General features: G+C 41.3%; 1 protein-coding gene across 5 annotated transcripts in view; it reads left to right on the plus strand.

Moving 5' to 3' along the window:
- The window catches only part of LOC129425655 (enoyl-CoA hydratase EchA19), a 33,934-nt gene that overhangs the window by 9,072 nt on the left and 6,188 nt on the right, over positions 1-18,674 (plus strand). The gene's annotated exons all lie outside the window — the stretch shown is intronic.

Below are 18,674 nucleotides of genomic sequence, written 5' to 3' on the forward strand. Positions count from 1 at the left end.
GCATTCCACAATATTAAAATTAATCGTAATTTAATTTTGTCGTCAACTGTGAGCCAGGAAAGGCATTTATGCATCAGGGCCACGTTAGTCTTAAAAGAGCACTGGAGGACAGTCCTCGCCGCCCTATTTTGTGCCACTTGAAGCTTACGAAGATGTTTCAGTGATGTAGACGACCATATAATTGGACAGTTTTCTAAATGGCACAAAACAAGAGACTGGACCACCTGTCTAGCAATGGACATAGGAATATATGACATACATTTTCTGGACATTGCAATACCCTTTCCCATTTTAGCTATCATTCCATCAATATGAGCTGACCAAGACAAGTAAGAATCCAAGGTGTCGCTCAGTAACCTGGCTTGCATCAATTGTCTTAGCTGCAGCCCATTGACTTACCAGAAAAGCATAGATGTTGATTTGTCTACATTTAAAACAAATTTGTTTTCTTTTACACACTTACTTATATTCTGCAAATCATGATTTAGATTTGAAACATTATGAGGATTTTTTTGCAGAACAGTACAGTGTGGAATCATCTGCATACATAACAACAGTTGAATGTTTCACGATAAAAGGTCAATCATTTGTAAAGATCAAGTATAGCAAAGGCCCAAGGCAGCTACCCTGGGGCACACCACAATGTATTGTCTTAGTAGATGAATATTGACCATTAAAGAACACCCGCTGTTTCCTATTGAATAGGTAACTGTCCATCCATGACAGAGAAGAAGATGTAAAACCATAACGTTCTAATTTTTGAAGCAGTATTTTATGATCTATCAGGTCAAACGCTGCACTGAATTCCAACATCACCGCTCCTACTAATCTGTTTGCATCAATTTCTTCTAACCAGTTGTCGGTCATATGAGTAAAAGCAGTACCCTCTGTGGAGTGACCCTCACGATATGCATGCTGGTACTTACGGATCAGCCTATTAGAAAAAAAATGTATAAACTTATTCAAAAGCAATCTTTTCCATGACTTTACTGAGTAAAGGTAATAGACTGATAGGTCGGCTATTTTGTCCTGTAAATGTGGCTCTTTTATTTTTAGGCAGTGGTATGATTTTAGCCTCCTTCCATTTCTCTGGAAATATGCCCTGCAACAAACTTAAATTGACCAAATGAGCAATGGGAAAGGACAGAGCATCAGCTGCCACCCTGATAAGCCTTTCCATCAGAAAGAGCTGCAAGAATTTTTCCAACAGAACCTCTGTCAACTTGACTGAATGAGAAAGTGACAGAATGGTTCTTCTCACTCATTATCTTACTTAATATTGCATCATAAGATGCTGAGATATTTGGACTCATACCAGATCTAAATTTCTCTACCTTACTAATAGTGCTTGGTTTCGATTCAAATTTCAAGAATCGATTCCGATTCTCAAGATCTTGAATCGATTATCATTATTCGATTCGATCCGATCTAATCCGATCTTCGAGATTTAGATAAGTGTTTTTGAAAAAAAGCATTTTTTTCCAGCTGTTACCTGAATTACAGTTTTCAAAACCACTGCTTGCTTGCTTGCTTAACGTTACTGACCGCCATGTTCGTTGTTTTAATGTCCTTCCACGCATGCATGAATTAAATGACGCGGCACGTTTAAATTATTAATTATTAAATCGATCCTCTGAGTTACGGATCGATCTTTAGAAATTAATATGAAAATCGATTCAGAATTGGTGAATTGATTTTTTCAATACAGCCCTACTTACTAATAAAATAATTGTTAAAATAATTAGCAATTCCCTCTGGAGCTGTAATGAACCCTCCATCATTTTCAACATATTAAGCAGCTGTGTGCTTACTTCTTCCCATTATTTGATTTAAAGTGTTCCATAGTTTTTTTACCATCATTTTTGGCTTCATTAATCTTTTCTTAAAGTACTATTTTTTCTTCTTTCTATTCATTTTGACTACTTCATTCCTGAGAGTTCTATATTATCAATAACTATTAGTGTCAGCTAGTTCGCAAGAAATATAAGCTTTTATAAAGCTAAAATAAAAGCTAATATTTCTTTCGAACTAGCTGACGCTAATAGTTATTGTTATAGTTAACATTATAGTTATCATTATAATGTAAACGGCCCATTAGTGTTGCGCGTTATGGCCCATAGTAAGATCGTCATATCGCCAGCCTATATATAGTTTATTTATTTATTTGTTTGTTTGTTCATTTTTTACTCTTTTATGACAAGTCACTGGATTGGTGGACAAAAAACAGTAGCTGAAGTGCAGCTGGCAACACTGTCACGACCGCAACCTTCGTAAACATGATGGAATTAATTCGAGTCTGACTTGCGCGCAATACAATGAATGCTCTCTTGCTCAAGGAGAAGCCCATAAGCTCTCTAATGGGAGGAATAGCACGCAATGCACGTTTGTGTCAAGTGCAGGCTATGCGAGAATGTTAATGTAAAACTATGATGAAATAATTGAAAATTATTATGCCAACTATCATCGTGAAAGCTAGCCTATCAGTCATATAACTGACTGTCGGTGATCGCCGATAGTATCGTCTATTGGCACAACCCTACCGGGACTATTTGTTTGTCTGACCAAACAAACGTCTGAAAACAGTCCCTTTCTTTTGTTATTTGTTAGAAAAGTAAGATAGCATTACAATGGTATTCTTTAAAATATCTTATAAATGTAAATAACATTGTGCAAATATGGTAATAATAATTAAGTACCATGGTTTATATGAAAGTACCATGGTATTATATAGATATCAACAATGCACCATGGCACAATCACAGAGCTTTTTAGTAAGTGTACAAAACACTATAAACGGTAGACTCTTTAATCGTAACATGTCTGTTTCAATCCACATTGTGTAATCAATTGAAAGTTTTTGTTGCTAAAGTACCTCATATAGACATTGCAGTACCTCACATAATTTTGTGTAGTTTCATTTAGTAGTGACCAATCGTTTCAGTAAGCTACCACAGTGTGTATAAATATGCCAGCAGTGCTGTAATTTACTGTCAGGAACTGATTTTTCCAGCTGTTCATTCAAAACATAGAGCCATCATCATGACCATCTCTCTTTCATTACATCAAGCACTGTGTGCCTGTGATCCCTTTCCTCAGACTGTCTGCCTCTACTGAACTCCTGCCACCCAAGAGGATTGAACTTTGGCTCTGTATACTAGTACTGATTGGTAAAAGTGCTGTTGTGGTCATAATAAAGACTAATAAAAGCAAATTATTTGTGGCATTAAGGAAAGCATCACCCTCAGGAAAGCATCACTCTTAAAGACTTTAATTTTGTAAGTTGTAAGTACATTTTTAATGAGAGTTGGTAGTTTTTGGTGACCTGATCATCAGTGACTGTAAACAATCCAATATGGGAACACACAACTTCAAGATGTTTAAGTTCATGTTACCATGTTCATAGACAAATCAGAACAGTAAATGTCCTTACAAAAAGAAGTATACAAATTTGATGTGTCAGAAATTGTTCATGAGTTTCAATTATGCATTGATACATTCATGAAATATGTTATCAAACACTATCATGCGTGGATTTTTAGGCTTAAAGGCACAATATGTGAATATGTTGTATTAAAATATCCAAAAACTAGTTGCCAAGTGTTAAAAATGCTGTTTCCACACCAGGAAATAAAACGTCACACAAAGATCGTTGGATTCGTTATCTCATTGGCTACACGTTCTGTCTATCAATATTTTCCATGAAATCATTGGAGGAACGAGCGAGTCAGATGACGTCACGATATTTGACAGCGCTGTTTGGATATTATGTATTATAAAACGGCCAGTTCTGGTTCTTCATTCTGATTGGTTGAAACGCGTTCTCAGCTGTGATAAAACTCACCGGTAAACCCACGGCTCAAACCGTATTACATAGCTTGTATCACTGCGCCACTGTTGTTGTGTACTGTAGAAAATATTTGTCAAAATGTCGGATTTTGTTGTCAATTTTGATTTATTGGGTGGGCTAATTATATTATATTGTATTAATTATAATCCTCAACAATTGAACAATTAATGGCGATATCCAGATAAGTGTCAATAAATATTGTTGAGTTTTCTTGTTGATTAATCATTAATGCTTCCGTGAGGAGTAGTTGTACCGTATATTATCCACTGGGTGGCGATCTTACACAAACACTGATGCTTTCACTCAACACTTTAAAACTCAAGTGTATTTTTTGATCAGCGATCTGAATTGGATCTCTAACAAAAGTCATTCACAGAAATGGAATTATCCCAACATTTTGCTCAAAATTTGAGAGGATAAAAGAACAATTGAAGGTAGGGTGAAACGTTTTTATTTTGTTGTTTGAAAGCAGAGGGTCTGTTCTTTCATTTGATATATTGTATGTTTATATATCTAAAGAAGAACATTTTTCTGGAAGGCATTAATGTTTAACTAAAGCTGGGTGGCAACTCTTTTAAAAAACGCTGGCAGGGAAAGTGTTAAGCATGCTTCCAAGCATATTTGATCCACACGTCAACAGTTGCACGGTATAAATGTTAATGTATAAATTAGATGAATGTTAATTTATGAAAATAAACACCACAGTCTTAATGAATCATATTTTCATTGTGTCTTTGCTCCGTCTGTTTTGCTTGGGAACCGCTCTGTTGCAGACACACTTGAGTCTGAGGAACTACTTTGTTTGGCGGAAGACTAATATCTGTACTAATATAATTACAACTTATTTGCTGTGTTTTATTATATGAAATCCTGCTATACATAATTTGAAGCAACCGTTTTATAAACGCAATAAGCCCCGCAAAGCAGTGGGTTACCAGTGCATTTTATAACGGCTAAGGGGGTTTTAGGCACTCCGCTTCGCGTCGTGCCTAACAACGCCCCTTAGCCGTTATAAAATGCACTGGTAACCCACTGCTTCTTGGGGCTTATTGCTTTATTATACTCCCGCCTACTTTGTAAAACAAAGTTTGAACGCGGGTTTGAATGTGAGTGTAATCTCATATACAATGTTACGACACACGTTGTTATTCACACATCTGAAACAGACTGAATTTGATTCGCGATCGTTATATCAACACAAAGTTAAGATGTCACGTTTAGATTCAGCACGTTGTCATCTGGAGTTCTGTAACAAAATAGTACATTTATGATGCTAGAGCATCTGTATCTCAAAACAGAGACCATACACTGATCCACTGAAACCCGTAGACCTTTTAAACGATGTATAGTAATGTTAATATTATTATTAATATTATTATAGCAGCGTTAAAAAAACTGATGTCACCCCCCCCCCAAACTAGTGCGCATCCCGAGGTTAACAGTATCATCAAGTTACACCGTTGTTGTTTAGCCACCTCTAGCGGCAAAAATGACATATTGTGCCTTTAAGCATCCGAACAAAACTCTAGCCCTAATTGTTAAACTAGGACATGTAACCCATCTTCCACCAATTATTTTTGTATTTCCAATAATACCCATATGATACCCATGTCATATTACCAGAGCCGGCGCCAGACCATAACTGACAGGGGGGCACGCGGCTTCCAACGGGGGGCACGGAATTAGCAACAATAACTTGCAAAAACAAGGCATTAAAACAACAAATACAGTGCAAGCACACACTTACAACTGTTACAGACTGTCAGATCATTACAGACTCGTTACAGACCGTTGCTGCGCTCGCGCTTTGCTCGACGCAACAACAAACCGCCCTCGCGCAGCGCAAGCCATTGAAATGTATGGGTTTCACAGCGCACATCGCGTCCTAAGTAAAAAAGCCATTATGAAAGCCGCTTTACCATAACCACATCGCAATGCTGTTAACGGTCTAAAGCCACACTTCACATTTAAGCTTATGTAAATTAAAACAACGCTAACTTACCTTTAAAAAAGCTGAAGCCGGCATGTACGAACATTAAACTTCCTTAAAACAGAGTCCTGTACATTTGAAAATTCCACCTCGACCTCTAATCTTTGAGTTTGAGCCAATCGGTGTTTGCATGAAGTCAGATGAAGCAGGCGGTGCTGGTTCGTTCTAAATGTTCTAATATCCATATTTTACACGATCCATAAAATGCCGCGAAAAAACACGTTGCTAGTATGAAGTCACAAATAGAGGGGTTGCAAGTTTACAAACATTACAGGGTGCGCGAGCATCCAGGAGGCGAGAGCCCGATTGGTGAGCTGATCCGCTACTGCAATAACCTTAATTATTGAAGCGTTCTTTATTGTTTGCATATAAATAAAACTTGATTTAAGTTGGATCTGTTTTTCTGTCTTTATTTTTGCAGTGTTACTGTGATACATGTATGAATTATAATGTTAGACTAGTAACGTAATAGTCGCATCTACTGGTATGTTAACATCAGGCACCCAGCACTGACTCTGTAGGTACTATTTTCCACGCATCAATTCCTTGGCATTTTGACTTACAGACACCGCTACTAGCATACAACACAATGCACGTATCTTCTTTCTGCCTCTCGGTTGCGCGCGCAAGCAGTTAGTGACGTCGCCGTGCAACCCGTGCTAAAGCCTAATGACGCAGAGACCCGGCAATACAACCAATCAGAGAAACTGGTCTATTTTTATTAAAGAAAACCTATATCAACTATATTTTCCTCATTTTATTACATTAAAAGCCATGAAACATTCAATGTTTAATTTATTTTAATTATTCTTGATATATATTAAATTAATCAAAAACTGTGTAGGGGGGCACAACAGCCTGTTTGGGGGGGCACGGCCCGCGAATGCCCCCCCTTGACGCCGGCCCTGCATATTACAGGTGTAATCTACCTTAAAACCTTCATTTAAATCCAAAAATGTTTTGTCAAATTTTACTGCTGAGATTTAATGAGAACTGTCATTTGTAGATTTTTTCTCCCAGAACAAGACTGAGCGTACTGACACTACCCACTAATTTCTTTTCAATTTTCCTCGCTCTCTCCTGTACTTACCCTGCAGTGCACAGCAGGCCCTTAAACACCATTCATCTCACATAATAGACGTCTTGGCCACCATCCGTGGAAAGGGTTTATTTTAACATCCTGCTTGTAGGTTTTATTTTACCTAATCTTGTTTTGGCAAGTGATTTTAGGGCTGTATTTGAGAAACCAAGATGGGAACAGTGTAGGGGAATCCCTCGTGGTGACAGACAGCGAGAAATGAATGAGAAAGAGAAGCTTTCGGAGAGGCAGCCATGGAAAAGGAAATATGCTACCAAAACTCACTGAAATCTCTCTGATGTGGCTAAATACTCTCCTCAACAGAATAATGGTTTCCTGTTGTGTCCTAAGATACTACAGTACACCACCAAAATGCATGTAATGGTATAAACTTGCACAGTTATGCAGAAACCCATAGGGACTTAAAGTGGCTCTGTTTTAGATAACTATAGAGAACTGCTTCTTGTTCCTAGACAGCATTGTAAGAAGTAGACATGGTTCTGATGTCATAGTTAAGCCAGATTTAACACAACACCATGCAAATCCTTAAAGCTTCTGTGTCTAGTGTCAAAAAGTTTTTTTTTAATTGTGAGCGCTAGTGGTGTTAGGAGTGAAGAGGGCCTCCAAAAAAGCAAACACACATTCACACTCGCATTCTGCTATGAAACATCAACCTTTTATGAATGGTGTTGCTTCTGTTTGCTAAATGCAGTGTATTTTTTAGACACCAGGAAAGCTGTCATTTTCAAAGAAGCACTAACTTCAGACTTGCATCCCACCCAACATCCCAGGTGGTCAGAGCCGGTTGTTCTGAATGTAGTTTCCATTCGTTCACTTTAGCCACTGTGAGAGGCTGCCAACAACTGAAATAACTCGACCATTCTCAGATTTTCAGACATTCTCTTTCAGCTTTAGATCTTTTCTTGGCTTTTAATGCTTAGACTTGGAATTGCAGGTTGCATCAGCCATACTGATGGATTTGACCGATCTTGGAAACTTAATAACTTCACTTCTGATCACCATCACTTCATTTGATCTTTCAAATAGCCTAAACTGAAATTAATTAAATATACATATAGCTGCTAGAGTTTGTTTTAGCCAACTTTAAATAATTCTAATACATCTATCTCAAAAGCTGCTCTTGGTCCATCAGATTGTCCTAGATCAGAGGTGTGTTTTTGTAATTTCATATGCGTGTATGCGTGCAAAGGTTTTTTCTTGACTTCTAGTGTTCTGTGTGGCATTACCCTAGTGGCATTGTCTGTGTAAGCTTGCATCGTTGGGACTTTGATGTTGTGTGAATACCAGTATCACCAGCATAAACGCACACAGGAAGACATAAAAGTTCAACCGCAGTCTCAGGCTTACACAGAAAGATCCATTCATTCAGTAAAACACCTGAGGTAAACTGAAATCACTGATGTGCTAAATCTGGAGTACTGACACTGACGTTAGTCACTGTCTGCGATGTGTGTGCAGAAGTGAAGGTTTACATGAGCTTGTGGATTGGCATAAAGACATGGACTACTGTAAATCCCATATAAACCCATGTTAATTATGTGCTAAATGACTGATCTGGATGTGTTAGCAGATCTTTCACATCTTGTTATTAACCTATCAATGGCCCTGCTAGTTGATTACGTGTTACTTGTGTACTCGTGTTTTATGTTGCTATAGTTCTTGTTAAAGTCTATATAAGTCATTTCAGAAGAACTGTTTCTAAAGAATAGTATTCAGAATAGTGTTTCTAAACATCATATAAATGTTAGAAACGTATTGCCTGAAACACGTTACACAATTAAACAGTTTTGGGATTACAGGATTATTTGCCCTACTAAAAAAACAATAGACACCATCACAGAAATTCTATTGGCTTTATTGGTTTTATTGGGAATTTTATTGGTTCTAATGGAATATGGCCCAAAACACACTACAGTGTAGTGGTTTTAAAGGTAAAAGCTGATGGTTCCTATTGGTATTTTAATGGAAACCATTAGAATATTCTGTAATGGTTTTAAGGTTTTTTCAGCAGTGTGGGTGGGGCCAAAATGTGGCTCAATGATGCACTGAAGCCATTAAGAATTTTCCTGCTCCTAACACAATCGCGAGCATCCATTCAGGTTATAGTGTTTTTTGAAAGTTAAGAGAGATGACAGCTTTCCTGCTAGTGGGCCTGGTTTCAGCACTGACAGCAGACACGCCCCTAGCATTTGAGAACAGAGAATGTGCCTATTTTTCCCAGATTTTGTTAACTTATTTTATTTGCTTGCCATTTTTTAATCATTCAAATTGCCTGGGTGGTTAGAAACTTTTTCCGTGGTGTGACAAACTTAGAACACATATTTAATATCACTTTAACAAGTGTTTGCAACAATTACGTCTCCTACATGTATTAAAAAATTTATATAGGAATTATCAATTAACATTTTTAATTTAGTTTTTGACATACTAAATAGCATGTTAAAAAAACAAATACCAAGTGCATTAATTACTGTTCCCTTTCAATACGTTACACTTCGCATTGCGTCAGTTTGCTGACGCTATGGGGAAAACTCCTGTTTACTCTGTGATTGAAGCCTATTGTTTAACGTCTGTAAAAATTACAAACCAATGGTGTTCGAACCCGTGAAAGGGCGGGGCTTACGCTCTATATAAGTGCAGGTAGAACACCATCTTGCTTACCTTATTTCTCCTTCAGCACGATTCCCTCGCTGCTCCTAGAGAAGCGCCATCGACCTCAAGCCCTGCAGCAGATTTTACGCCTAGCGTTTCCCCTGCCTGCTTTCCGGGCAGAGGTGGAAAAAGTAATAAAATATTGTACTCAAGTAAAAGTAAAGTTACTTTAATAATATTTTACTTAAGTAAAAGTAAAGTTACTTGTCTAAAAATCTACTCAAGTAAAAGTAAAAAGTAAGTCATTTTAACTTTACTCAAGAGTAATAGTTACTTTTTTACAGCGGGGAGAGGTGGAGGATTCTAGTATAGTTCAAAAACGACAAGGGAATATACATCTCAAACTCGTTGTTTTTAATTGTAGGAACATATTTACAATTAAAGTGCAATAACAAAAAGTTAATAAAATAAAAAGCTTTTTTAAAGTAAGAAACATTTATGGAATTGTTTAATGAGTTATGCACTTTTGAAGGTGGTCAGCAGCTTGTAAATACAATCACTATAGTAAGGTTGTAATTGATGTATTGCTGGTAACATATGCCATGTCTATATACATTTGACACGTTTATTATCTTCTTACTTCCCTGACCTGGGTACCTGAAGACCTTTATTCTTCTCTCTCTCTCTCTCTCTCTCTCTCTCTCTCTCTCTCTCTCTCTCTCTCTCTCTCTCTCTCTCTCTCTCTCTCTCTCTCTCTCTCTCTCTGCAATGTCTAATGACCGGCGCATTGTCGAGGAAGTTTTGAAGTTGTGTTTGACTTGACGCAAAGCTGCTAGACCTCGGAAGATAATGCGCATGTTATTAAAAACGTGTCGTGCAATTTCGTACTTAAGAGCATGAATCCTACCTTTCATAGAAATGAAACACTCGCTTCGCGTCAGTGGAAAGTGGTCACTTAAATATGACCAGGGGTTTCTTTCATAAGATTTGAACTGAGGCGGGTCTGCATTAGCACGCGCCTGTCTCGTCCGTCTCCATGGTTCTTTTTGCGCGTTCCCTCGGGCCCCGCCCATTTACATCCGTTGCGTGTCTTTATCACCTTGCTTTTTAAAATATTTTTTTACTCAGTAACGGATATGATTTAAAATGTAGCGAAGTACAATACTTTAAATAAAACATACTTAAGTAAAAGTAAAAGTACAGATTTTAAAAACTACTCAAAAAAGTAAAATAATACACAAAAAAACTACTCAATTACAGTAAAGTGAGTAGATGTAATTCGTTACTTTCCACCTCTGTTTCCGGGAGACAAAGAAAAGAGCAAATTTCCTCTAAAAGAGTATTTCCAGAAGCGCGTTGTAAAATGTCGCTTCGACATTGTGGCTCTTGCCGAGTCCCCTTGCCCATGGAGGACCGTCATTCTGAGTGCGTCACCTGCCTGGTTCCTGCTCATGCGGAGTCCGTTCGACGGAGCGGGTTGCACCCACTGCGAGCTCCTTCCCCTCGCTGTGCTGTGCGCCTGTATTGCCGCCTTTAAATTGGCTTCACGTGCTTTCCCACCCAAAAAGCATGTTCTCCTTTGACGTGGAAGACGTTTTCGAGATGTTGTCCTCAGAGGAACTGGAAGATTGGGCGGCTTCGAATGAGGATGCCGCTGCTACAGAAGAGCCCAGCGAGACACGCCCCCAGCCTGACTCCGAGGTCGTGCGAATCCTCACCCAGGCTACAGTGAAGCTTGGCCTTCAGTGGTCGCCACCGTCATAGTCAGAGCACAGCCGCCTGGATGAGTGGTTTCTCCAGCCGGAACGCCATCATACAGCTTGTCAATGGCAAGTCCCCGGAAGTCTACCAAGAGCTCACAAAGTCTTGCCGTGCTCCACACTCCACCCTCAGACCGATATTAGACCTCCACATTTTGAACCACGCTCTCATCAGACGGCTATTCAAAATGTTGACGGCCAAGCGAATCATGCAGTTATCATGGCATATATTAGTGGATCTGAAAGACACTTATTTTCATATCCCGATAGCCCCTCGCCACGGACCGCTTCTAATGCTGCGTTTACACCAACCGCGGTAGAGGCGTGAAGCGCGAGTGATTTCAATGTTAAGTCAATGTAAAGACGCGTTGACGCGCATCAGGAGGCCCCGCGGCGTGGAAGAGGCGTTCGGCGCGGCGTGGAAGACGCGTTTCCGCCTCATTCGCGGGTGAAGCCCTTGAAAGGTAGTAAAAGGTAACAAACGCAATTTAACTTGGTAGTAATTTTTTTTTGCTTAATTTTTGTGTCTCCATGTTTTAACTTCATCTAGCATAGTTTCAAAAAATATATATATATACGATGCTAACAGGACCTGAGTGAGTCGGAGTTAAGTTTAAGCAGTCTGTGCAGATTGAGCGCACACACTTAACTCGTAGTATTTTCTAATTCGAGGTTACGCACCAACGTCACTGTACGTGGTCATAAAAGCTTAACATTTGTACACGTATTTAAGCACCACAGTTTTAAATTAAGTGATTTTAAGCTGTTTAAACACAAACAACAGATTTATATTCGCACGCTGATTCTGTTTGAGAGGAATGTGCAAGACGCGCATCCCCTTCTCATTGAGCTTGTAAGTATTTTTGCCGCTGTATAAGCAAGTATCCTCATAAGCACGACAAGTTGGGTCTTAAGAGAAAGTAAACAGCTAAAAGAGAAAACGCATGTGTAACAGTATATTAGATTTGGACTTTGGTCTTACAGGGGAAGTTAACTAATTTTGCTCCTGTCTGTCAGTCGTGTTAATCAAACAGCATTGAGAGAAAATCTCTCACTGCTCTTAACTAAATCACTTTTCTACCTTTAATAAGATTTGTACGTTGAATTGTACACAAGTTTGATTCGAGTTGCTCCTTCAGGATTCATACTCATACTGTATTAGAGCTATGACTGTGAACAGAACAGACCCTGATTTATTTGTTTGTGTACTAAATAATATAAAATACAAATTTCTGTAAATCTTTACAAAAAGTTTGAATTTGTTCACATTAGTAAATGCATTATGAAAAAAAATTAACAATATATTGTATATTAGCATTTATTAATTCATTTATTAATTGTTTATGTCATAACAATAATTGTTGTTAGTTTGAAGTGCATTAAATAATGTGAACCATTTCAAATTTGATTTAAAAATGAAAATGCTAAAGTTAATAAGATTTACAATAAATAAAATAAATTAGTGTACCTAACTCTTCTTTGTCCCCCTGCCCCCCCCACCTTTATCCGACTTTACCGCTGATGATTTTGCTTCCTTCTTTGTGAAGAAAATAAATACTATCAGCAGTCAGTTCTCCGAGCCAACGCTTCTTGCGCACGCTCAAACCTCTGAGGAATGCTCCCTCCCCTCCTTCTCTCTCCTTTCTGAAGCAGGTGTTTCCAAGGTCTTTGCTTCGAACCATTCGACTACCTGCCCGCTAGATCTCATACCCACCCATCTCCTTCAGCCCATCTCTCTATCGGTTATCCCTGCTCTCACCCACATTATCAATTCATCCCTTTCCACTGGTACCTTCCCTGTAGCATTTAAAGAAGCCCGGATAACCCAGCTGCTGAAGAAACCCACAATCAGTCCTGCTATGCTAGAGAACTATAGACTCGTTTCTCTTCTTCCCTTAATTGCCAAGACTCTTGAATGCGTGGTGTTAGTCCATCTCTCCTCGTTATTCACACACAATAGCCTCCTGGATAGCAATCAGTCTGGTTTCAAAAGCGGTCACTCCACTGAGACTGCGCTGCTCTCAGTCATTGAAGCCCTAGGGCAGGCAAGGCAAGGGCATCCTCCCAATCTTCTCAGAGCAGCTCAGAGCGGCCGAGTGTATGTTGATCTATTTGCTTTGGAAGAGAATGCGCAATGCCCAACATTTTTCTCGAAACAGCACAATGCCCTGTCGCAAGCATGGCCAGCGTGTCTCCTTTACGCCTTTCCTCTGGTAGCCCTACTACCTCAGGTCCTCCAGAGGTTCAGGGAAGAAAAATCCACAGTGCTTCTGATCGCTCCGCTTAGGCCAAAATCAACCGTGGTTTCCCTACCTATGGCATCTGACGGAGCCAGCACCACTATACCGCTGAGGAAAGACCTCCTCTCTCAAGCGAGAGGGAAGATTCGGCATCCACAGCCGGAGCAATGCAACCTACATGTGTGCTCTCTGAATGGTAGCCTCCATGCCTTTCAGGACAGTTAAAAGCTTAGACCCAGAAATCTGTGACATAGAACACATCCTCTCCTTTCTACAGGAGTTCCCTTTCAGTCGGTCACTACGACGTCACGAATTGGGAACTCGCTTAGAGAGACCAATCTACTTTGAGTACTACTAAAACGCCAATGAACTTGGCATTGAGGTATTTGCATAATGCTGACGCCGCCCCGCCAGGTGCGTATATAAGCAGCAGGTGCAAATATGGAAATTAGCTATTTTCGCTTCGAAAGCCGGCAGATCTACTGCTATCGAGAAGCTCTCTTACCTGCTCGGGAAGGCGCTGCTGGCTCGTAGTTGATTGAGGATGCCAGCCTTTGCATTGGATTGTCATGGCGGGGTGCGTCTTTTTAAAGACGTCATTTCGTCCGTGCAGTTCCGGATGCGGCAAATGTATGGGTTCAAAGATGGTCACAATCTCCGTCTCTCGTGTTGGGCATTCAGCACGCTGAGACGACGTTTGTGGAGGGTTCATGTTTTCATGGCGAGAGCATGCCCTCGTGGATATGCGGAGACGGGTTACGTTCCTACGGGAACGCCGGTTAAAGGTGCCTTGGGAAAATGTTTGGAATTTTTTTTTCTGCATCACAGTACTGAATCGGTCAGCAGGTATGTCCTCTGGCTCTCAATGCTGATCCGCAGCAGCGGTTCCAATGGAGAACGGTTGGCTCATGTTCTACGAGACTGCCGGTATCTGTTGGTCCCCCCCATACATGTCACTGCATTGGAGGTGGGCCGTCTGTCTCTGAGGCTGACTCGTATCCGCTTCCCCCTTTGGGCCGGGTTGCACACCCCAAGTTTGATCCTGAGATGACGGCCATGCTCCCTCGGGCGGCGGTGACAGTAGCGTGGAGTAGACCCAATCTACCCCACCCAATCTGTCCTGCCCTTTAAGGTTGGTACACGAAGCTGCTCGTCCGTCTTAACACTCAGCTCCAGTACCTTCCTTCCCCGAGGCGCATGATGAGCCAGCTGGGTCATCGAGAACGGTTGGCTCGGGTTCTACGAGACCGCCGGTATCTGTTGACCCCTTCAGCCCTCACCCCTCTCGATTCACCAGACCAGACGATCGTCACCCTCAGCGGACTCAGGTCAGTGTCACATCACACACACACTCACACACACTGTAGTTGCGTGCACTCCCACGGCGCGCGCACCAGCAGTCACACCTGTTCCGCTTGGATGCCCCACCACGAGCTCTCTGGTAGTGCCGCTGATTCCACTCGCACGGTCTCTGGGGGCTTGGCTTCAGCTCACCAGCCCGTCCCGTTGGTTATTACGCACGATCCGACTCGGCTACGAAATTCAATTCAACCGACACCCAAATTCTCGGGCATTTGTTTCACTACAGTGAAAGCGTCTGATGCACATGTACTGCGTGAAGGACGCAATCGAGCCGGTCCCTCCAGCCAAGATGAGCTCAGGCTTTTACAGCCCATATTTCATAGTTCCAAAGAAGGGCGTGGGTTACGACCGATCTTGGATTTGCGCATTCTGAACCGGACTCTCCAAAAAAACGATCCTTCAGAATGTTAACGCTGAAACTGATATTTCAGTCAATACGCCCCCAAGATTGGTTTGCAGCGATAGACCTGAAAGACGCGTACTTTCATGGTCCATTCTCCCTCGCCACAGGCCTTTTCTTCGCTTTGCGTTCGAGGGGCGGGCATACCAATACAAAGTACTACCATTTGAGCTGTCTCTCTCTCCCCATGTATTCACGAAAGTAGTGGAAGCGGCGTTAAAACCCCTAAAAGAGCGGTGTTCGCATATTGGGTTACCTCGATCGGCTCATAATAGCGCATTCTCGGCGGTGGCTTTGCGAACACAGAGACTTAACGCTTTGGCATCTCGCCCATTTGGGTCTTCGGGTCAACTGGGAAAATAGCAAACTCTGCCCCACGCAGAGGATCTCTTTTCTCGGCATGGAACTGGACTCGATCGATTTATCGGCGCGTTTAACAGAAGCGCGCGTCCAATCGATTCTGACTTGCCTCGGTTCATTCCGAGGGAAGAACGCGGTCCCTCTGAAACAATTTCAGAAGCTCCTGGGACATATGGCAGCAGCTACGGCTGTGACACCTGGCTGTGTGTATCTGGGACTCGTATGCTCCGCTACGGAGATGCGAGGGAAGGATGTATTAGTCGGCACCGACAACATTGCGACTGTTGCGTTTATCAACCGTCAAGGTGTTTTTTGCGCTCTCGTCACCTGTCGCATCTCGCTCGTCATCTCCTCCTTTGGAGTCAGAAGCATCTGAGGTCCCTTCGTGCCATTTACATCACGGGTTCGCTCAATACAGCGGCAGACGCGCTTTCCCGAGCTGCGCGCCCCAGCGAATGGCGACTCCACCCCCAGACGGTTCTGCTAATTTGGCAGAAGTTTGGACGTGTGCAGATAGATCTGTTTGCGTCACCGGACGATACCTATTGTCGCCTATTTTATTCACTAACCGAGCGCAGCCTCGGCGTGGATGCGTTGGCACACAGCTGGCCGCGGGGGATGCGCAAATACGCATTCCCTCCAGTGAGCTTTATCGCACAGACGCTGTGCAGAGTCAGGCAGGACGAGTAGAGCCTTCTACTGGTTGCGCCTTACTGGACGACCAGGAATTGTTTCCAGAACTGATGCTCCTCGCGACAGCCCCTCCCTGGCGGATCCCCCTGAGGAAGGACCTTCTTTCTCAAGGAGGGGGCACATTATGGCACCCACGCCCCGACCTGTGGGATCTCCATGTATGGTCATTGAGCATGCACAAGGTTTAGGTGATTTATTGCAAGCGGTATCTAACACCATCGCCGCAGCGCGAGCGCCGTCTACTAGACTCGCGTACACGCTTAAATGGAACCTTTTCGTCGTTTGGTGCTCTTCGCAACGCAAGGACCCCCGAGAATGCCCCATTAATATCGTGCTTACATACCTTCAACACCGGTTAGATGGTAGGCTGTCACCCTCCACCATTAAAGTTGACGTCGCCCCTATATATCTGCACATCACTCTTTAATAAACGGCAGATCGGTGGCCAGCACAATTTACTTATTAGATTTCTAAGAGGCGCACTAAGGCTGCATCCTTCGCGCCCTCCCTCTATTCCTCCTTGGGACCTGTCCATGGAGCTGAAAGCCCTACGCAGCCCTGACGCAATGCGAAGTGAACCGTATTGAAAGGGAATGTTTAGGTTACTCACGTAACCATGGTTTCCTGAAATAACAGGAACAAGCATTGGTGCCATAACATTGTCGAAGCAAGCTTTATTCGGCTTTGCACTTAAGTCGAATAAGGTAAGCGAGATGGTGTTCTACCCGCACTTATGTAGAGCGTAAGCCCCGCCCTTTTTGTGGGTTCGAACACCATTGGTCTGTAATTTTTACAGATGTTAACCAATAGGCTTCAATCATGGAGTAAACAGGAGTTTCCCCTATAGTGCTCACTGGAACATTAAGAAGCTTAGAAATGCGCTTTTAACCAATGCCATCATGAAGTTTTGCAACAATTAGGTTGTAAAGGTCTTGTGACAACTCTTTGCTTTTACCCATCAAAAGATGTGTCTGGTGTGACACCTTGGCTATGAGACCTTTTTTTAGGCCATTAGTTGGCACTGAACCAGCTGATAATAATTTTAATAATTTGCACTGACAGGGAGCTGGATTGCTTTTAAATTACTGATAGTTTTCAGCTGTTGTCTTGGCTTTCCATGCCTTTTTTCACCCCCCTTTCTTCATGTGTTCAATACTTTTTACCTGTGTCATTTCACATTATTACACATAACTTAATTTCAGAACTTATTTGTTTTGGTTTTTCTATGTATGGATTACTTGGGTTGTTACCAACATTTGGTGAAATGTCATGTTGACATTTCATGTCCATACAAATATAGTTAGGAAATATATTTACTGAAAAAAAATGGTGAAGTGTTCAATACTTATTTCACCCGCTGTATATGAAGTACAAAATTAGTGTGTAAAAATAGTATATTTACTAAGTACTAAGTAGTTAAATAAAGTATATTTTAGTTCACTATTTTTTCACTTGGGTATGTATACCTTATCGGATGTGGTGTGTGAAAACTGCATGTGTGCAGATAATTTAATTATGTGTGCAACGTAATAGAGATGGAAAATTCATGTTCTGAATGATAGACTTTGAGTAATGGAGTAAAGAAAATGAGAAATATAAAAGGATGCGTTCACTCTGAGAAACTCTGTCCTCTAGCCCACATCAGCACAGATTGCCAGATGAGTAACAGGCTGAGAATATACAATTGATAACAGATGTACCCACTCATTATCTACTGTATCTGTCTTTTTCTCTCAAAACACTAACACTAGAATTGGATTTGTTCCATTGGGCTTCTCCAAAAAGAAGTTAGATGGGTTGAGATGAAAGTATATGAAGAGTTTAGTTCCAAAACACAATAAATCCATTTTGACTAATTTCGGTAAAAACGTGTTTTCTATACCAAGAAAGTGACAAGATGAAAACAAGTTTTTTGTTACAAACTTTTAAAATAGCATCTTTAGGGTAAATGTACTTCTCCCGCAGTAGTTATTTTGTCTAGAACAAAGCACTCACACACCTCATATGGGCAATACACTATTGCCGCAATAGTTAGTCTGTCTGGAACCGAGCTGACTTAAACAACCATAATGTATGACACTTGCATTACATGTGAACGGCTCCTACGCTAATAGAACTCTGTTTTTGTCTCCCTGTCTCGTCCTCGGCCCCGAGGACAATGACACAAACAGACCCAGTTCCTGTTGCTGTGAAGGTCATCGCACCATTGATCTACTGGCTGTCCTTCAACGTCATGCCTAGGCGATGCTCGACCAATGACCACCGGCTGAACCAGTTTAATCCGCTTACCTGCTTCCTATCTCTACCGTGTCTATATCTATCTATATATAT

Source organism: Misgurnus anguillicaudatus, chromosome 25 (genome assembly GCF_027580225.2).
Source record: "Misgurnus anguillicaudatus chromosome 25, ASM2758022v2, whole genome shotgun sequence".
Taxonomy (NCBI): domain Eukaryota; kingdom Metazoa; phylum Chordata; class Actinopteri; order Cypriniformes; family Cobitidae; genus Misgurnus; species Misgurnus anguillicaudatus.